The 22,310-nt window shown below is 38.1% G+C and overlaps 1 long non-coding RNA gene across 2 annotated transcripts; it reads right to left on the bottom strand.

Moving 5' to 3' along the window:
- Positions 1-1,843: 1,843 nt before the first annotated feature.
- Gm35430 lies at positions 1,844-10,630 on the bottom strand. 2 transcript variants are annotated; one of them, XR_380298.2, is made up of 6 exons: positions 10,587-10,630; positions 8,396-8,498; positions 7,234-7,338; positions 5,038-5,088; positions 4,496-4,577; positions 1,844-1,933 (listed from the first exon to the last, which is right to left on the bottom strand). It is a non-coding gene; the product is annotated as a predicted gene, 35430 (long non-coding RNA). The 2 variants fall into 2 exon arrangements; XR_871630.1 differs by lacking the exon at positions 10,587-10,630 and adding an exon at positions 10,272-10,306.
- Between the last annotated feature and the right edge of the window lie 11,680 nt (positions 10,631-22,310).

Raw genomic sequence — 22,310 nt, 5'->3', positions numbered from 1 at the left:
TACAGTGAGGTCCTTTCAGCTTCTGTCTTTTAGCTACAGTGGTACCTGGATTATCTGAATGAAACTCCCTTTTAAATGGGAGCAGCAGCAGCAGTAGTAGAAGTGGCAGTGGTGGCGGTGGTAGTAGTAGTAGCAATAATTACATACAGATCAATAAAAAGATGTCACATGAATCCTACCATACCACATACTGTCCCTGTACCCTCCCTGTACCCTGCACTGCCACTTAAAACCAAGCATCATTTCTACTGAGGCTGAAATTGCATGTTGCATTCACTTTAATTATGCCATCGAAATTTATTTCTCAACTACTTATATGTCATATCATGGGGCTAACTTTGCAGAGAAAATTCTGTTTGCTTGAACAATTACTCTTTTGACAAAAGAATAGAAATTTTGCTTCTAAAGGAACACAGATGAACAAAGTCACAGAATGATCGCATTCTTTGCGTACATATTCTATGTCTATCTAACCCTTATTAGGAAACTTTTCCCTCCTCCCAAAGGGAAGTAATTCAAGGCTCAATCCCTACCACTGTTCGGTCACAGGACCATGATGGCAATAGCCCACCATGGGGGATGGTACACAGTGGTTGCTAAGTCATATGGTCCTGCCACCAATTTATAGTAAACACTAGGAGTCACACAGCAGAAGAGACACAATTTTAAAGATGTCATTCCAAACAGAGCCATGTAAAGCTGTTGGATTCCAGGATGCCGCCGTGAAATTGGTTGTCCTCTAAATAGTCTCGTCTAAAAATGTAATTGCTTTGCTCTGGGTCCTGAAAGGCAAGGGAGGAGAGCGTGATTTCCATCTCCTACTGCTGCTGCCACAGCCGCCAACCACAAGTACAGGGCTGGTAAAACAATAAAGTTGTCTTCTTTTATCTCAATGCCAGATAGATTTTCTCTCCTTGGCTTCCAGACAAAATTCACTTATTGTAATTGTCTTTGGAGCTGGCAGGGACCACTCTCTAAAGCCTTGCAAATGCTCTTCTAGTGAAACCCTATTGAGTTGCCACTTACATCAAGCTGGGCAGGTGACCTATCCTTCACCATTGCAATGCTGCTGTGCCCGTAGAAGCAGGCACAAACATTAAGCATAGGCATGGTGGGGAAGAGCTCAAGTGGAAACTGGCATATTGTAAGCACTTCTGAAGGTACCCATCCACACCTACCACAAAACCTATGTCTCAACTTTAAGAACCTACAAGAAGAGTTGTATGCTATGTGTTCTTTAAAGATAACTACTGGTATTCTGCTGGTATTTCTCAGTGGTTTCCACTTTAGTCCCTACACTAACTTCTTTTAATAATGGGTTGTGACCTGAAAGTGTGAGCTGAAATAAACCTTTCATTCCCTTAAGCTATTGTTGGTCATGGTGTTTGTCATAGCAACACAAAGCACACTAGAATATCTTTTCACTGAAAACATGAATGTATTAAAGCTATTCAAACACATATGTATATGAACATATATATGTTGTTTATATAAGGTTACGTATTTATTTTTGCATGAACACATGAGTATAAGAACACACATATATACACTGTATATGTATGCATATAAATGCATGTACATGTGAGTGGATGTGTATCTGAACTTAATAAACTTTGGAATGATAATGCTGTCTAAAACAAAAACAAAACATGAATTGAGTGACATAAGTCTATTTGTTTAATAAATGCTAAAAAATTTAAAAAGAATAAAGAAGACTGCCAGGTACTAACCCCTTTAAGTTCTATTGCAATCTGTAATTTAATTATTCTCAGATATATTAGCTATGTACAATTCTGCAAACAAATATTTACAGAAGACCTTCTCAAAACCTACAAACATTTGTAACAGTTTTATTCAGTGTTTTCAAATTTTTAAATTCATTATGTTTAAATTCATCCATATTTTCTTCATCCGGATTCTGATTTTTCAAAGCCTTAAGAAAGAAATGGAAATTAGTAATATTCCCACATGCATTCAAAAACTATATGGTTTTCAACATAAAATGTTACGATGTTAATTAATTTTGGGTGGAGAACAATATAGGACATCCTTGAATTCATTTACACATGTTTGGACTTGGACCATTCACAATGAGTGTATTAAATATCCCTCTGTCAAACTGTGGAGCTTCTGTACTGAAACTGATTAAACAAAGCTACTGAAACTCGTGCTTTAAGTCCTTTTCTCTTGAGTTTTATGTAACACAATTTAGGAAGAGAAAGCTTTACAATGCAATAGTTTACAAATGTATGTCCTGCACATCTTACATAATTCTCATTAGATGGTTTCCAGCTCCTAAATTAGGGAATATGGTTTTTAGGGGGTTGAATGACTTGTCCATGTTCTCATACATCTAATAGCTGGAGGATTCTGGAGTCATGTGGGCTGGCATTGATAATTTCTAATATTTCCCCCCAAATTCTACATTCACAAAATTCACCAGCTATTTCCCAGAACATTAGCGCAGACACATCAATTTAACACCCATTTTCGTGTGTCTCAAATTTGAATTTTCTTGGTTGCAAATCAAAAGCTGGTAGTGATATGCAGATCTCACAGAAAACGAGTCCATGCAGTGAAAAACAGGGGAAAGAGGGATCATACAAGACAAAGAATCATAGTCATCTTTATTTCTGAGGTTTGAGCCTCAAGTTCTCAGATGGAGACGATGAAGGCAGGACCCAACACACGTAGTAGCAAATATGCAGGTTGGAGAACAGACAATTCATAGTGCACATTACAGTGAGCTGACCAAACAGAGCATGCCCAACCTGGAAAGTGTCCTTTGAGAGATCTCTAAGTCCCATGGAATGACATTCAAGTTTTCTGTACCAATGGGAATTCAAGAAGACTGGCTATGAAGGAAGGGCTGTCCAATAGGCAGCCCGGTCCAGGGAGACTTGTGGTCACCATGACGGGATGCCACCTCAGGAAGGAGATAATGATTTGTGTGATGATAAAATCAGGAAGAAGCATGATTTTCAGTGAACATCCACACCAATGTCAGTACGAATGATAGAGAATAGGTTAATAAAGAAACAATAAATGCCCCTATGTACATTTCCTGGGTTGTATAACCTCTTTTCAAAGAGAAAAAAATCATTAATTTCTTTTATGAAAAGTGAGGAAAGCATTTTTAGTCTCTGAATTTTAAGTTGAATGCATTCCATGTAAAACACAAGTGTTTAATTTTCTTTTACTGCCTTAAGAACCAATGCCTACTTAAGAGTATGTGCAAAACATGTGCTCCCATACTTGTTTGACCTAAATCCTTATTTACTATTGCTTAAAGGATCACTTAAATTTCTAACTGACTTTCTTCTCTAACAACACATTTTAGCAGTATCTCCCACACCAGAGCTTAGCAATGTCCACTTTCTGACTTCTAAAGCATGGAGAACTCTTTCATGTTCTGTGAGCTTCCCATGAAGATCAATGTTCCAGAGTCGAGTTACAAGAGTAAGAAGGGATATTTGCTACCTTAATACAGTAACATGCTTCTCCCAGCTGAACGAAATAATATGTTTAAAAAACCTATAAGTGGAGATGGAGGTTTGAGGAAATATAACTCATCCACAGATAATATAATACAAAATCTGACAGTGAAACATAAGTCACGCTCTTTATTTTTTCCTCCAAAGTGTAAACTTTATGGATATTTTTATTGAGAAAGCAAAAATTGGAGTCAACCTGTGATTGCCATCTTGTGGAGAGATTCAGTACTACTGGACAGACCATTTGTCCCCTGGGTGTTCAATTTTTTTAAAAATTAAAAAATAAAAATAGAAACCAGGAGATTCCTCTTGCCTCCTTCCATCACTTGGGGATCAGCTGTGTCTCATCACTGCCCTGATCTCCTGTGGATATAGGATATTCAACTTATACCCAAGTCTTTCCTAGTTTAAAAAAGCCCTATGTTCTATTCCACTTATACTATAATCCTATGATGAAGTTCTTACTAAGTTTCTAAAATTCTTAAAATGCATTTAATGTGTCTTTTTGTCTTGTCTTGTTTAGTCCATTCCATTGGGTACCTGTTAAAATGGTTCTTTTGTGAATACCCTAAGACTTCTGCAGGGGTAGAATTTGGGTCCAAGGGTGCTGCTGAAGTTGTCTTTCATAAGAAAGCCCATTCCATGCAGAAATCATTAAGCTCTATATCTGCCCTATACCCACATAATCTCTCTCTCTCTCTCTCTCTCTCTCTCTCTCTCTGTGTGTGTGTGTGTGTGTGTGTGTGTGTGTGTGTGTGTGTGTGTGTTAAATCACCCAAAAAGTTCACCAAATACACATAATTACTAGGGATTGTGAGTTTGAAGTTCATGAAGCAATGAAATAATTTTTCTTTTCCCTTAGGCACATTCTCCACTGACCATCACTGAGCACATCTGTATTCTATCAGCCTCACTCTCAAAATGAATCAAACACAACCATTCATCGTGTCCCCCACCTAAGATCTAAGTCCAACTCACAATGCTAATACTTTTATACTTACAGAAGCCACTCCCTCCTGCTTTGGTTCTCTCTAAGCAGGCTTGACTCTGAAGCCTGTTCTCAACATAGATGACGGCATGACCCTGCCAAAACACAAGACATCACTATTGCTTTCCCTGGCTCAAGCTCTCCCTTGGTTTAGAATGAATATTAAAGTCTTTGCTACATGTAAGAGGACTCCAAAGCAGTTCTCATTATTCCCATCTCCTCTCTCACACTCTGCCCAAAGCTCATTTTGCCTTAAGCATACAGGCTTGTGTGGCCACTCTGATAGGCAAATGTGCTTTCACATCAACGCTGTGCTTATTGATCCCTCTACAGGAAATCCTTTACCCACACATCGCCATGATTATGTCCCTCATGGCTTCCAGCTCTTTTCTCAAAGATACCCTTCTCACTGAGACAGTCTCAGTAAATCCTAAATAAAACTCCATTCCTTCTCCCAGTGATGTCTTCCCTTCTTGCTATGGTCCTATTCTTTGGCATTCACAGCCTACCAGCAAACAGTTCACCATTTCTCTCCATACTTATCTACTAGCTTACCATTGTTAACATGGGCAGTCTACCGAAGCATACATCAATCCTCTCAGCATTCTAGAAGTAAAAGGCACAAGTGGTCTTGGTTGGTTTTCTCCTGAGGCTAACATCAAGGCGTGAGATAAATGACTTGGCTAGCCTAGGTTTCTCAATATGTCCAGAGTCCAATGGATGTTTAAATCCTTGTGATCTATATAGACTTTTATGTAGGAGTATATGTGTATATATAAATATATATGAACAGATGTCCTTCATTGTATAAGCATTATAGCATACCCATAGGACATTTATAGTTATTATAAGCACAAGAAGTCCACACTGGCCCTTAAAACCTAACAGCTGTCCATATCACCAGTCTGACTCTGTCATGAGACAAGTATGTGGCACTGAGAATTTGGCTACACTACTTTAGATGTGATGATGTGAACATCCTCTTAGTGTGGTACCAGAATGTCCACATGCCTGAATTTTCACAGGGAAGCTTATACTAAAGAGTGCCTGGCTTAAATGGTGTTTGTGACAAGGAGACCTCAATCATTTTTCCAAACATTGGATGCATAATTTCAAAATTTAAAACATTTTGTAACAGTAGTACAGGGAATATACAGAATATATTTCTGTCGTCTAAAAGGCTAATCATTTCCCATAGTTTTGCTTTGTGGCAAATAAACAGGATTATCTTATAAGTATCTCCTTTGTCATTTTTCCTTCATTTTCCGATGTTTCTTTTCTTTTATTGTGTCTTATTCACTTTCTTCTAATGAAAACAATTTTTGTGTGGTCTTATTCTGTAGTCACCAACTATATTTACAATCTTAAGACAAAGTGGCTTGTGCTGAGCGAATTGATTACCTGTTCAAATGATTGAAGACTTAGAAGACATTGCATGATGTTAGAAATATGTCTGCCTATTTTCCTCCTTAAAATAATAATAATAATAATAATAATAATAATAATAATAAAATTAATAAATAAAGGCTTTGTTTAGACACTGGATTTTTCTCACTTTGATTAAATTCGAGTGATTTTTAAAATCAGCCGCTTGAAACAAAGGCTTTATATGTGTATTATGTTCTTTAAAATGTGTATCTACTGAAATTATAAACTGAATTCAACTTTCACTGATAAGGCAAGATACTGCAGAAAGGAATTCAGGATGAAACAATCATGTCACCAACCAGGTTGCTACAGTAGCTCCTTTCTCCTTAGTACCATTTGCCACCTGTTCCTATCCACAGCATTTTCACAGTGATAATTAAGACAGGATCTACAGGAAAACGCAGATGAGCAAACACCAACTTTCAATTTTGATGCATTCATTAGTGTCTGTAGCTCTCCAACTTCTGGGATTGTGAAGACAAACGATTCAGGGGGTGGGCGGGGGGTGGGGGAGAAACCTCTCCTAACCACCCCCCCAAAAAAGTCCCACGATGGAGAATCCTAACTATGCTAAATCCACAGCCAAAGCACACCACTTTGAATTTAGTACCAGCTCTAGCCTTTTCTGAAGGTGACCTGCAGCTGATTTAGAGCACAAAGGAGCTGACAGAGAATAATTCAGAAGGTTTTCGTCTATGCCTCAATATATCTTCTTCAAAAGCAGCTACTCAAAGAATAATAACATCACAGCAGAAGCAAAACATTGTCAGCCTGGTGAGCCGTGGGTGGTGAATCTGGACAAGATGAATTGCTGACCAACAGACCAGTTAGCAATGCCTAAGTCAAGACTAGCCCAACATGAGGTTTTCCTCTTTGCTTTTCTCCTGACCACACACTTTCTTTAAAGTTGTGGCCATATAAACAGGTAATAAAATCTACCCTTTTACTTAACCTTTGTAAATTCACAATTATATGCTCTACTACTATAATTCCTATCCAGACATGAAATGCTTATTTTAAAGAGTTAGTTTATGTGTATGTGTATGTGTGTGCGTATTGCTTGGTGTATGTCAGCACACCATATGTGTGTAGGTGCCCATAGAGAGCAGAAGACGATGTCAGATCCTCTGGAATGAGTGTTACAGGTGATCACAGACTACATGATGTAGGGTTGAGAACTGAACCCCAGTCTTCTGCAAGAAGAGGACATAGTTTTCATTGCACAGCCTTTTCTCCAGCCCCCCAGAACTCCTAATAGCTGGTGAAAATAAAGTTGTACAAATTAAACACTTGCTTCCCATTCCAGCCTCTGTTTTTAATTACCTTTATAGATGAAGTTACTGGAATTAATCGTGTAGCTCAGTGGTAGAGCTCTTCTGTAGCATGTGCTAAGTAAGGTTCTGGGTTTAAATCCTCAGTGCTAGAGAGCTGGGAAACATAGCAGTTAAAATTCATTATTAATTTCCTGGGTCAGTGAGATAGCTCACAGGGCAAGATTTTTAATGTACAAACCTGACTACCTGAATTCAATTCCTGAAACCCACATAAAGATGGAAAAATAAATAACCACAAAATTATCCTCTGACTGACTCATGTGTAACACAGTTCCTGCACCCATCCCTGTCATAATGCATATCATGAACATTCACACACACACACACACACACACACACACACACAAAGTGGGATTTAAAAATTTATAAGACAATATCTGTAAGAAACTGTGACATTGATAGCGCCTCTCTCCCGGAGGGTTCTATTTCTCTCTGCTCTAGAAGACATGGCTAGAACACAGTGTTCTTGGGGGTATTTATCAATTCCTGAAAGCATTTTTGTTGCCACAACTGGGGAATACTGGTAGGATTGTGTAGGTAGAGGCTATGAGCATTGTTAAACATATAAAGAATTTTACCCACATTCCAGCAGCACTGAGACTGAGAAATTCCCATCTGTACCAGACTAAGTCCTTCCAAACATTTAAAACCAGAGTCTCATTCCTTTCTAAGCCAATCATCTAGATGCCTCACCATTAGAACAGAACTGAATGAAATGTCCCTTAATTTCATTTTATAAAAACTCTCTCAGAACGAATTAAATTTGACTTATTTGAGTCAATTGGCAAACAACACAACTCTGAGCAGAGAGAGGCCTCCTGAGAGACTTTTTCTTATAGTGTTCCATGCACAGACAGAGGAAGCTGCACAAACCTAGAGGAGAATTCTAAACAGCATGTACTGCAAAACTCGACCTTGGTGCCTATTTTTTTTTAACTGTCTTTGTGCTTTGCCTTTTCTCAGCAAGTTCTCTGAAACAGAAAAGCCGATAGCTGAAGTAGGTGCTAGAACTGCTTAGACGCTTCTTGTAACCAGTTAAAATGTTTAATCGTCTACTTTTAAGCAGTAATCATTTGTTTAAAGCATAAATTAGCTCAAGTAATGAGATACGCAAAGCATAGGGGGCAAACACAGATATTTATAAGGCTCACTTTTGAAAGTGGCAAAAGTAATGAATCTTCACGTCTGTGGTGATAACGTTGGACTCCTCTCCGCTTAGTATCTCCATCTTCTGCAAGATTGCGTGCAGATCCACTGAAATTAGATGTCACTGTAAATTATGGTGCCTGCTGACTTACTAGCCAAGGCTATGAAGGGTAGACACATAAAAATAAGGTGCTATTGAATATTATTGCTTCTGATCTTAAACTTCTTTTTTTTCTTTTCCATTTTTTATTAGGTATTTAGCTCATTTACATTTCCAATGCTATACCAAAAGTCCCCCATAGCCACCCACCCCCACTCCCCTACCCACCCACTCCCCCTTTTTGGCCCTGGCGTTCCCCTGTACTGGGGCATATAAAGTTTGCGTGTCCAATGGGCCTCTCTTTCCAGTGATGGCTGACTAGGCCATCTTTTGATATATATGCAGCTAGAGACAAGAGCTCCGGGGGGTACTGGTTAGTTCATAATGTTGTTCCACCTATAGGGTTGCAGGTCCCTTTAGCTCCTTGGGTACTTTCTCTAGCTCCTCCATTGGGAGCCCTGTGATCCATCCATTAGCTGACTGTGAGCATCCACTTCTGTGTTTGCTAGGTCCCGGCATAGTCTCACAAGAGACAGCTAAGCTACATCTGGGTCCTTTCGATAAAATCTTGCTAGTGTATGCAATGGTGTCAGCATTTGGATGCTGATTATGGGGTGGATCCTCTTAATGACAAAATTGCTGCCGATGTGATGTTTGCACTGGATAGACCCTTTAATTGACAGTCTCACTTGGGCTCATTTTTCCCAGGTGGTTTTATTATTTTTTTTCCTTTCTAATTCTGATGTTCTAGAAGAGGAAAATTAGTAATTAATAACCAGGGTATAGCACAGTGAAGGGAGACAGCATGAGAGTGGAGGGAGCAGGGTTCTGGAGACTTAGACATTTCTTCCCCAGCCTCCTTCCCTACAAAGTATGAAGTAAAAAGATAAATCAAAGAGCATTATGAGATGGCATTTACAAAGAAGTTAGCACTTTCTTGAACCTTACTAAATTAGGACAAAAGTCCCATTTGCAAACATTTCCATTCTTGTCTATTTCAATAAGGAGAAAAATGAAAAAAGCGTGACCCACAGGACTCTGGGAGGAAGGAGATACATGGCTCTGTCTGCTCATTTAAATACTTAACAAGCCACAGGGAAAAGGGAAGACATCCTATTCCACTGCCCATAACATATGTCAGTAAGTCATAAAAATAAATCATCCTGTGGATGGCTTGTGAGCATTGCTCAGCCTCCTGAGAGGCATCAACGTTTGTTCTGGAGCCAAAACAGCAACCAATCCAACTGTCTGTCTAACATGTGTTCATCCTCTCCACGGTAGGCAATTTCTAGAAAACACACGTGATAATTTGTTAATTCTTACCCTGCTTTGATGGCAAAGTTATAATATTCTCACTAACTAATAATTCTATCTTACAGAACTTCTTTTAATTAAATGAGAATATTCCAGTAATATATTTTTGGTTTAGCAAAGCTATAATTTCAGCAAGTAGAGATAAGCTGTCTGTGTGCTTTATATGGATCAAATTAATGTTGTCTGAGATGAAGGTCCCCAGACACTTAATACCTAGCAGTAGGCCATTCTTTGAGTTAAAAAAAAAAAGCCTAAAAAATATTTTTCATCTGCCCTTTTGTATCTAAAAAACTGCAGATCAGTGTGTTTTAAAGTATTTCCCAAGACTATCTAAAAGTGCTTATTTAGGAAAATCCTTGTCAGAAATGAGTTATTAGGAAGAAACAGAAAATTTCAAAGCAACTGATTGTCTAACTCTGACACTGTAGTTCAATTGTATGGCCTTTCCTTCCCATAGTACGTGTCACCTCAAGTGATCAGTGTTACTCATGGCACATCCCATGGGGTCTCTCCAGTCTGATGCAGGTGCAGGTGAAGGAGCAGAGATGAGTATGCAGAGCCAATTTGGCCCTAATACTTTCTCACTGATTCACATGCCACACCCTCTGCCCATCTAACCCCTTCCAATTACTCTAACAGCTTCCAGGAAAAATCCCAAATGTTTAAAAATTAACTTTTCAGAGCACTACCTGCCATGTGCCTTTCCTTCCTTCAGCCACTCTACCTTCCCCAATAATACCTGTTTCTATGGTTCATGAGGCCCAGATTAGCACTTAACATACCTGACAGAGGACACATGCCAGAGCCTCAGAGACCCACAGGTTGCTATAGCAACAACTGACCTGACTGTCTGATGCACTATTTTCAGATAAGGACTATCTAAACCACGGTTGCATCCTATGACCTCTGTGGACAAGGAGGGCTCTTGATCTGAGAACGTGGACACAGTAGTGTTTTGTGGACCGCTGGAAGCAACAAGCACATCCTTATAGATAGTACTACCTCCCCAGTGCAGCTATTCTGATCCTGGAGACTGACTGCTACTGTAGCCTTCCAGGGGCTGCATTGTTTCTGGAACCAGGAAACAAGCCATAGCCCGTTGTTTTTCAGAATGACAGGATGTGTAGCACTATGCTTATACCCAAAGAGGAAAAGATGTTCCTTCCCCAGCCTGTGATGATGATATATCCATATCAGTTGTTTTATATTCTGATATTTGATTTGCAGAGATAATAAGGAAAAATCAAACAGATGACTCATAGCTTGTTATCCTTCATAACCAGACATGAGTCATGAGAGCCACCTACTAGAGCAAAACAAATTGAGATCTCCAGGTCAAATGCTGTGGAACACAATGTCTGCAGCCCACTGGAAAGCACAGCTTGAATTTCATTGGTTGAAACAGAAAGCAGATGTTCCCTGCTCCCAACCTTGAATTCAGTCTTTTATAATTTTCAACAACAACAACAAACAAAAACAGAAACAAAAAAAAAAACATATTTCAAGCATATCCTCATCACTGTACTTTTGCTAAAGAACACAAACAAGGAACTTAAAGGAAACTGGCTTTTTAATGCAACGTGGGGGCGGGGGGGGCATAAACAAAAAGAGGAAAAGGGGAGGCTCTAGAGGTCTCAGTGGAGAAAGAATAGTACACAAACAACATCCTCACAATCTCTCTCTCTCTCTCTCTCTCTCTCTCTTTCTCCCATACAAAGAGAGAGAGAGACAGAGACAGAGAGAGACAGAGACAGAGACAGAGAGATAGCGATAGAGAGACAGAGAGATCCATTTCACTGTGACTATAGCATATTTTGTATTTATGTCCTTATATTTTTTCTAGTTATTAAATCATCTTTGACTCAAAAATTAGGGGAAATGCTGTGTATTTCTTCCTCTCCCATTTTTCCCCTTTGCTCATACAAAGATAACACCATTCACTTCATTAGCTTGTAATCTTACAAGTGCCCTATGGAATGTTAGAAAACAGAATATAAAATGATTTAACTAAACATCACCTATGGCATCAAAACCAAAGGACAATCACAAAAAAAAAAAAAAAAAAAAAAAAAAAGAAAGAAAGAAAAAAAAGAAATTCAACTTGAATGCATTAGGGTGGGGGCTGAGCCAGGATGGGGAACCAGTCCAGACATAAGAACAACTGAATTTCAAGAAAAATATGTTTTAAGATACAGGTGTAAACAGATTGTGACGTTAATACTCATTTCTTTAGACCAGCTATTTTCCCCCCTGACATCCATGCAAGGCTGAAATCTTAACAGCTTGTACTCATCTCCACATTCATGTTCTGAAAATGCCTGTCTGCCATCAGCAATGTCATTTAAACCAGCCATGCATTTGCCACACAAGATGGTTCTAATACAACGAAAGACTGAGCATTCAATGACCCAAGAGCTGTGCCCTCTTCCTGCAACATATAATACGGTTGCTTCAAACTGATAATTGTCACCACAAGGAATTCGTATTAAAACCTTAATCTCGCATCAAAATTCTTTCACTAAAAGCCTACCATTTGTACAACCTGATGTATTCAACTGTCAAAACAGATATATTAGCCTCAGCCCCTCACGGCGTGCAGGACCATTCACCTCTTCTGCTGTTTTGTCTCCTGTCTTAATGATTAGAAAGATTCCCATCATCATCTTCCACTCTGCTTCAAACATCTTACGGCTGTCATTTTTCTGAGAGCTGAATACTAACAAGGAAATGTGCTTCCTGCTGAATTTGAGTTTCCTTGGGGGTTTTCACTGTGAAAGCAGGGATCTCTCTTCTTTTTTTTTTTCCACTTTTTTTTTTAATCTTACCATCTCAGTTATATTAATATTTCCCACAGAGCTTGGCGATCACAGTGATAAAACTGATACCAAGAGGTAAATAAACAAAGATATCCCAGGGTTGTCTGTGGCAGAGGACTCTGTGCTTGATGACAATTTAATTCCAATTGGAACAGTGGCCTCTGTGTACTATGAAAATGTGAAATAAGTCTGCGGGGTCGAGTCCACACCCAATTACCCACCAACCTACTAACATTTTTCATACTGCAATTTACTATCTGTCATGGACCTCTGCCAAAGGGTGAACTAAAAAATGGAGAAAAACAACAAACTTGAAAAACCCAGTGGGGGTGGGGAGCAAAACCTTCCCAGTATTGTTTATGTTCTATTTCCCCGTCAGTGATAAAGTGTATTGTTGCAGAGAAGGTAAGGACTATGGCTTCAAGAAAAGAGGGAGAGGAAAAAGGAAAAACAGATAAAGAAAAATTATGCTTTTAACCAGGCTGAGAAGATCCACCTGAGGATAGTCAGAGTTGACTAAAAACAGAACAGGAAAAATACTTCCAGAGTCAGTGGTGAAAACGAACCCAAGTGTTACATCAGTACTTAATGTTTCAACAGAGTCAGTCAGATGTATGCAATGCAGAAAAATTGAAATTTGATGCAAACGCCCTAATTCCTTTCTCATAAACTTTATATTTTATTTGTTTCCAGTTACAGAAATTTAAAATAATTTCTCACGCATTGTTATTACATTCCTCCCTGCCCACCACACCCCCATATCTCTGCAAGGCAGGGAGAATTCAAATTCTCAGGGAAATTAATTTACTCAAAACATAAAGCATGTATTTGTTAATAAGCTGTCAAAGTATACATTTGTTAATCATTTGTATCATGTCAAACATGATACAAAGGTGGTTGAACAAACAATATATAATATCAACTCTTCATAAAAGCTGCCACATTGGAATCTGTAAGACAACCATGAAGGACCTTTGGCAGCCACAATAACAAGATTTTCAGTGATGGCCCCAGGAATGAAGGAATGACTATGCGTCTTTTTTTTTCCCTAAGAGATTAATTCTCCTCGCATGGAAATCACTCCACTATCTAAATGTCACTCAATGGTATATATGCTTCACTGGCCCATAAAAATATCACTTCCCTAAGAATGAAAAACAGGATTAAGATCAAAGAATAAAAGACACATTTTTAGAAGTTAGAGATAAATTTATTTTTGAAATGTGTGAGTTGGATAAGCTGAAGCAAAATACAAAGGAAAGCATGTCTCTATTTTTCTGCTCTATTCTATAAAATGATACCCTGGTAGATGCTTTTGCAATCCAAATTTCAATTTAATTTTTATGTTTTAACTATGTAAAACTTAACAATTTTATGTATGTTATTTTTTTTTCTGGTTCTTTGGTCTTGATATCACATTGAAAAAAATAATAAAATGAGGACTTTTGTAAATATCCTCAGACCTTCTAGGATAGGGGTTTTGTGCCATGTAAAACATAAGAGTGTCACTCTTGATATCTGAAAGTGTTGCTGTAAAAGGAAGAGTCTCCGGACCTGGACCTCTGTGTGAGCTTTGCATTCCTATTTTTTCATGGCAGTCCAGCATGGCCAAGAAAGCACAAGCTTTCCAGTAGCCTTTCTCATCTGCAGAGCCAGAATAGTAATTTACCATGCAAGATGATTTTACAATTGCAGATAACATGCCCTATGGCCAAAACCACACCAATCACCAAGCAGAGTCTTAAATAATAATGAAGAATGATTGTTTTCTCCCATTATCCCTCCTCGTTTGTAATAGTTCTTCTGTTTCACAAAATGAAAGAAAAGTTATGCTTTCTTGACATTATTAACTATGAAATAAAGCAGAGGAAGCCTAACTCATATTCTTGGAATATTAGCAGCACGGCACCTTCCATTCAAAACCATTAAAACTGTATATTTATGACCATTTCAAGCACCAGCACGCCATACTGACAAATCTGTTTAATAGAGACAAATCTCAAGCAAGTAATCAGGACATCATGATTCCTCTCAAGATTCACCAGTAAGTGTTCCAATATGCCGAGCAATAAATTGAGCTCACTAAATCTAGATTCTGTAAATTGTTTAGCTGAGTCCTCAAAATTTCCTGCACCTTCTATCACACTTAGAAGGTATTTAATAAATATTCATTCTTCAGTCAGTCAGAAGAATAAACTAAAAAACTGATAGACCAAAGACCACTTGTTTTTTTCTTTCATACAAATGAAGCTCTCTATTTTTAGTAATTCACTTACTCAACAATCATCAAATACTTATCAATATGTAAGACACTAAGTCCAGTCCTGAAAAAAGACAGATAGGTAGTCCTAGATAAAATAGAACAATTCGAGAAATGAAATCTTCCATCCTTAGCACACATTAAACTTACTATGTCTAATAATGAGTAATAGTAATAAAACTCACACAATAGGCATATGGTCATTTTGCCCTCTCCCTCTTCTCTCTCTCTTTCTCTCTCTTCTCCCACTTCTGTGAAAGAGAAAGGAGCTAAGAAATTTTAAAGAGTTAGACACCATCCTCCCAGAAAATAAAAAGAAAAATATATACCTTTGTCAAGGTAATTTTCATTTTATACTATTTTTCTTAAAACTGTCAGCTATCCATAAAATAAACATTCAAATTAATGAACAAGTAGTCTCTGTCATCAAAGACTCTCCAAGAATCTTCAAATTCTCAATAAATTGGCAGCACTCTGTTCAAGCTGTTTAGTTCCCACAGAAGTGAGGCTTTGAAGTTGACAAGGTATTCGTGAACCAAGCAGTTGTCTGTTTTAAAATATTTGTATTACTTTTGTTTTACTCTAGTTAAGGCTGATTTGGAAGAAACAAAGCATGAGTTTCCACACCACTGCTGGGACATTGTTCGTTGGGGTTCTTCCCACTGAGCAATGGCTAAAGGCTCCCTGTGCAGCCCTTGAAAGATAACAGCCCACATTGTATATTTCTGCCTCTTATTTGCCCTGTCTTACATCTTAGCATGAGCAAAAGCTACCCTTCTTGAAAGATCACTAGCTAAAATTCCATTAAATCCTGCTCTTCTCCGACAATCACACCTTGGGAAACAATGCAAAGAATAATGTATGAGCTAAAAGTCAGAAAAACTTCAGTCTTAGTCTGAGAAACAGTTTAATATCGATAATGTAGCTATTTTATGTTGTATGCCTCCAATGTCTAGGTGCTGTGCTGAGCCCTGTGTGTTCATTATCTTGCTGGCCTATAGAAGGGAATGCAGCTTACATCCAGCAGAGCTACCTCACAGGGAAGTGGCTTGTAAAAGGAACCTTGGTCAGTCATGCCCTGGCATACACAGGCATTCATGAAGACAGGTCTGACCAGACTCAAACAGCTAGTCCCGAGATTGTTCACAGAAGGTTCAATTACTTTAGAAATTAATTTTATTTATTAATCATGTTTAAGCCGGTATTTAAAAATCATATTGAAGCAACTCACTCTCTGAGATTAAAAGAATAAAATAGTTATAGTAAGTATATCTACATCACAAGATTGACTAGAGAATAATATGAGAAAATGTTTCTTTAGCACCTACCACAGGGACAAGAATCTACATATTTAATAATTACTAATATGATTTGATTTTTATTATATCTCATTTGATTCCTTCACCCTCATCTTTATCTTGTCAATGTGAATAGTATTTAATCTGCTCCCTTATAAGTGGCTTGTGATTTTTTCTTTCCTTCTTTTTAGATCATGGTTAGAACATTTTAGTAAATAACAGAGGAACATACACAACTGATTTAAAATATTTGAGTAATACTATACTACTCCCTTTTTCTTGTTCATCTTCTTGTGTTGAAAAAATATTTCCTCGTACAATATATCTTGATTATAGCTTCCTCTCCCTTTATTCCAAGTTCCTCTCCACCTCTCATCCCCTCCAGATCAGTTGCCTTTCTGCATCTCATTAGAAAAGATCAGTCTTTTTTTTTTTTTTTTTACATGTATAAAGAACAATGTTCAATTAGGCTGGCTTATAGGTTCAGAGGTTCAGTCCATTATCATCATGGTGGGAAGCACGGCAGTGTCCAAGCAGGCATGGGAAGATGTCTTCTAAGAGATAACAACCAAACCTAGCAAAATAAAATATAATAAGACAAAGCAAAAACTTTTGTCAAAATTGAACAAGTCAATCCAACAGGAGGAAGAGAATTCCAAGAGCAGGCAATAGATTCAGAGACCCGCTTCTCAAAATTGGGACACTCAAAAATAATAAGCTTATAAGTATAATATATACACAGAGGATCTTGTGTAGAACAATGTAGGCCCCGTGCTTGCCACTTCAATGTCTGTGAGCTCCTCTATGTCTGGTTTAGTCGGTTCAGATGGCCTTGTTCTCCCGGTGTCCTCCATCCCCTATAACTCTTAAAATCTTCCCGCTTCCATTTCTGCAGGATTCCCTGAGCTCTGAGGGGAGGGATTTGATGGAGATCTCTCATTTAAACTCTTTCTCCGAGTAATGCCTGGCTGTGGGTTTCTGAATCTGTTCCCATTTGCCACCTGAGGAAGCCTCTCTGATGATGACTAGATAAAGCACTGATGTGTGATTTATTTAAAAATAGCAGAATATTAAGAAACATTTTATTGATTTTTTTTTTCAACCGGGCATGTTTGATTTTAGCCTAAATCTCTTTGCTATCCAGCCTCTGGTTCTTAGTTACCCAAGCAGCATCTGGCATGAGTTCATTCTCCCAGAGAAGGCTTTATGTCAATGAGACACTGGTTGGTTACTCTCACAAGTTCTGTGCCACCATTGTCCTAGCATATTTTGCATGCAGAACAGATCAAAGGTTTTGTGGATGGGTTTTTGCCCATGTTTCTCTTTCAGAAGCAGGCAGAGTAAATTCCTGCACCAAAGAGACTAGAATATGTGAATGAAGGGCCCATGTAGACACCAGCTCAACTTCTCCATGTTTAATGAGTTTTGTAGATGTCGTCATAGGCAATGGAGCCCTACTATCACTTTATAGAGAACAACCCTTTTTCTTACTATCAGCCTGGGTCTTTGGGGATTTCCATGAGACTCCTTTGTCCAGCAAGTTAATTAAATGCAACCCATTCCTTTCACTGGAATCCTTGTCTGGCTACAAAGGCAGCCAGCTGAGAGTCTCTGTTCCCCATTACTAAAAGTTCTCATTAGGATCATCACCTTCACAGAATCCAGGAAGCTACCACTGCATGAGGTTTCCACACTACTTCCCACATGGCCCCCAGCTTCAGCCAAATCTCCCTACACTCTTTCCCTTCTGTGCCCACCACCTAGCCACAGTCTACCCACACATAATATCATAAGTTATAGAATAGAATTATATAAATTCTTTTATATTTTTCATTTCCAGATCCACATATTCCCCACTGGAGCCTACTTCTTTTCTGGGTCTACAAATTGTGCCTTGGTTAACATTTACTTAATGACTAATATCCCCTATTAAGTGGATATGTGCAATATTTGTCTTTCTGGGTCTGGGTTACCTAACTTAGGATGACTTTTTCTAGTTCCATCTATTTGCCTAAAACTATCAGGATATCATTTTTAGCAACTGAGTAATACCACACTATGTAAATGTACAACATTTTGTTTATCCATTCTTTTGCTGAGGGATACTTACGTTGTTTCCAGTTTGACTATTATGAGTAAAGCCTCAATGAACATAGTTGAACAAGTGTCCACAAGGTAGAAATGAGCATCCTTTGGGTACATGCCCAGAAGTAATATAGCTGGGTCTTATGGTAAATCAATTCCCAGTTTTCTGAGGAGCTGTCATTGATTTCCAAAGTGCCTGTGCAAGTTCACATTCCCACCCGCAATGGAGAAGTATTCCCTTTGTTCCATATCCTTGCCAGCATGAGCTATGCAGTTTGTTATCAATCTTAGCCATTCTGACAGGTGTTGCAAGATGGAATTGCAAAGAAGGTTTGATTTACTGTAACCTGATGGCTGAGATGTTGAACATTCCCTTAAGTGCTTCTCAGCCATTCGATATTCCTCTAATGAGAATTCCCTGTTTTGATGTGTACTCCATTTTCGTTGGATTCATTAGAGGAGGTTATATCTAGTTTCTTGAATTCTTTATATATTTTGGACATTAGAGTTTTATTAGATGTGGAGTTGGTAAGAAGTCTTTTCCCATTCTGCAGGCTGCCGCTTTATCTCATTGACGATGTCCTTTACCTGACAGAAGTTTTCAGTCTCATGGGTCTCATTTATTAATTGTTGATATTAATGTCTGCGGTATCAGCGTTCTATCTAGAAAATCATCTCCTGTGCCAGTACAATCAAGGCTATTTCCCACTTTTTTCTTCTATTGGGTTCAATGTATATGGTTTTGTGTAGAGGTATTTGATCTGCTTGCATGTTAGTTTTGTAAATTTTGATAAATATAGAACTATTGCCATTCTTCTACATGCAGTCATTCATTTCGACCAGAACCATTTGATGAAGATGCTGCCTTTTTTTTTTTAGCATGTTTTCCTGGATTTGATATAAAAATCATCTGTCCTCATGTGTTTAAATTTATGTCTGGGTCTTCAAATTTATTCCATTTGTGAACCTGTCTGTTTTTTATGACAATACCATGTGGTTATTGTTACTATAGCTCTGTAGTACAATGAAATCAGGGATGGTGATACCTCCATCAGTTCTTTTATTGTTCATGATTGTTTTATTCTGTTTTTCTCCATATGAAATTAAGAATTGTCCTTTCAAGGTCTATAAGGAATTGTGTTGGGATATTTATAGCAACTGTTGTGAATTTGTATGTAGCTTTTGGTAGAATTGCCATTTTTACTTTGTCTTACTGGTCTGTGAGCATGGGAGATCTTTCCATATCTGACATCTTCTCCAATTTCTTTCTTCAATGGTATGAGGTTTTTATTATACAAGATTTTTCTTTAGTTTCTTAGAGTTACACAAAGATAATTTATATCACTTGAGGCAATTGGAAAAGGTATTATTTCTTTGATTTCTTTCTCAATCCATTTGTCATTTTTATATAGGAGGGCTACTGATTTTTTTGAGTTAATCTTGTTTCCAGCCACTTCATTGACAGTTCTTATTGGCTATAGAAGTTCCCAAGTGTGACTTTTAGGGTCACTTGCACATACTATCATATCAACTACAACTAATGATACATTGACTTCTTTCTTTATAATTTGTAACTCTTTGATCTCCTACAGTCCTCTTATTGCTCTAAATAAAGCTACAAGTGTTATATTGTACACATATGGAGATAGTGGAAAGCCTTGTCTTGGTCCTATTTTTGGTAGAACTGCATTGAATTTCTCTCCATTTAATTTGATGTTGGCTATGGGCTTGCTGTAAATTGCCTTTATTATGTTTGTGTATGTCCCCTGTATCCTTAATCTTTTCAGAATTTTTATCATGAAGGGTGTTGGAATTTTTGAAAGCCTTTTTCTGCATGTAATAAGACCATCATGTGTTTTTCTTTTTCATTCAGTTTGCTATTTGGTGGATTACAATTTCTGACTTTTGTAGATTAAACCACCCCTGCATCCCTGGAATGAAGTCTGCATAATTATGTTAGATGATCTCTTTGATGTGTTCTTAGATTTAGTTTGCAAGTATTTTATTGAATATTTTTGTGCCTATGTTCATAAGGGAAATTATTCTGTAAGTCTTTTTCTTTGTTGAGTCCTTATGTGGTTTGAGTATCAGAGTAACTATGGCCTCATAAAAATCAATTAGTCCGTGTTCCTTCTGTTTCTATTTTGTTGAATAATTTGAGGAGTATTGGAGTTAAGTCTTCTTAGAAAGTATGGTAGAATTCTGTGCTAAAACCGTCTGGCCCTGGGCTTTTTTTGCTTGGGAGACTTTTAATGATTGCTTCTATTTCCTCTGGGGTTACAGACCTATTTAACTTGTTTATCTTATCTTGGTTTAAATATTTTCAAGTCTCACTGTGGTCACTCTAAGTGGTAACTGGTAAACACACACACACACACACACACACACGAAGCGTGTTCTCTCTAAATTGACTTGCACTTGACGGACATGTATAGATTTTAAGAGATCTGTAGAATCTTCACTGAATCTTCAAAACACAAAATGGGGGGGGGGGATCCTATCAATCATGACTATGAAAGGGGTTTAAGTTCAAAAGGAAGGCTTTCTTGGGACTTCAAGAATATAAACTTGAGTTAGTTGTCAATGGTGTATGTTTAAATGGTGATCACTTTTGCCTGACATTTCCACTGAAATTAGACACCATGAACAAGTTTTAAGAGTTTTCTATGGTCATTATAGAAATACATTGATGGAGTGTTGTGTGCATTTGCATTAGGAAAGAGTGAATTTACACATATTCCCAATAAATCTTCCATGGAATATAACCTCTATCACACATTTTATTGGAGGAATCTCTACCTTGTCCTGGTAAGTTGCACCAGGCAGCTATCATAGAATGTTCATTCCAATTTAGTTAGAACTCTTTTGAAAAGCATGATTCACCAATCTGAGAGAGAAAGAGAGAGAAGGAGGAGGAGAGGGAGAGAGAGAAGGAGAAGGAGAGGGAGAGAGAGAGGGAGAGGGAGAGGGAGAGGGAGAGGGGGAGGGAGAGGGAGAGGGAGAGGGAGAGGGAGAGGGAGAGGGAGAGGGAGAGGGGGAGGGGGAGGGGGAGGGAGAGGGAGAGGGAGAGGGAGAGGGAGAGGGAGAGGGAGAGGGAGAGGGAGAGGGAGAGGGAAATTAGAAATGATTGGCTTCCTCCATATGTATAGAAGCTGAGAAATTCCAAAAGTTAATGGTGTTACTGGGTGAATTCTCAATTGCTCAGCATTCATTTGTGTTGAGGCCTCCACACCACTGAATGAATTTGGAAGCATGGGGGAAAGCTGTTTCATTCAGCCCACTGACAAAAATGTTAGTCTCATTCAGAAACACCCTGACAGAAAGACCTGGAATGTTTAATTAAATACGTCAGGATCCTGAACTCTGCTCAAGCTAATGAAATTAGTCTTTCCAAATAAGAGACTTTCCTGAAAATAAGAATATTAATATGTTTCTACATATAAATATTTAAAATTATTTTGAATACAATGGTAGTTAGATATAACACTGTACTTGTTTATTGTTTGGTCCTATAAGGAAGCTAGCAAAACTGTCTCTTATGGTTCATGGAAATAACTTTAGTTAGGATACTGTTTCTGTGGTCCAGAGAACAACTGCTCAGAAGTGATCATGAAATTTTCCTTTTCTGTCTTGCATTCAATACAACAATAAAACCTTATGTTACTATTTGAAGTTCTGCTGATCATGGAGGGCCACTGAAGGTTGACACTGTGTATCTAGACCGAAGGCCTTGGAGAGATGTCAAGGGAACCTATTAGTAAAAGTATAACCCAATTGTAGCAGAAAACCCAGCATTTTGGAAATGCCAATAATTTTGGGAAAAAATAAAACAAAACACATGAGCAGCAGCAGCGGTGAAATGAAGCTGGCCCAGAATACAATCTCTGTGGGCATCTTAAAATTTGAAGTAGCCTCTATGAAAGAGCCTACAGATCATGAATATACCCTAGACATGAGATAGTGAGTTATGCATACTGTTAAGGTTTGGATTTGCTATGATTTGATTGTGAGTGTGCCATACATAACTGTTTTCAATAACGTTTATAA

Source organism: Mus musculus, chromosome 10 (assembly GCF_000001635.26).
Source record: "Mus musculus strain C57BL/6J chromosome 10, GRCm38.p6 C57BL/6J".
NCBI lineage: Eukaryota > Metazoa > Chordata > Mammalia > Rodentia > Muridae > Mus > Mus musculus.
Note: the sequence above shows the minus strand (reverse complement) of the source record. Positions and strands in the feature narration are given on the sequence as shown.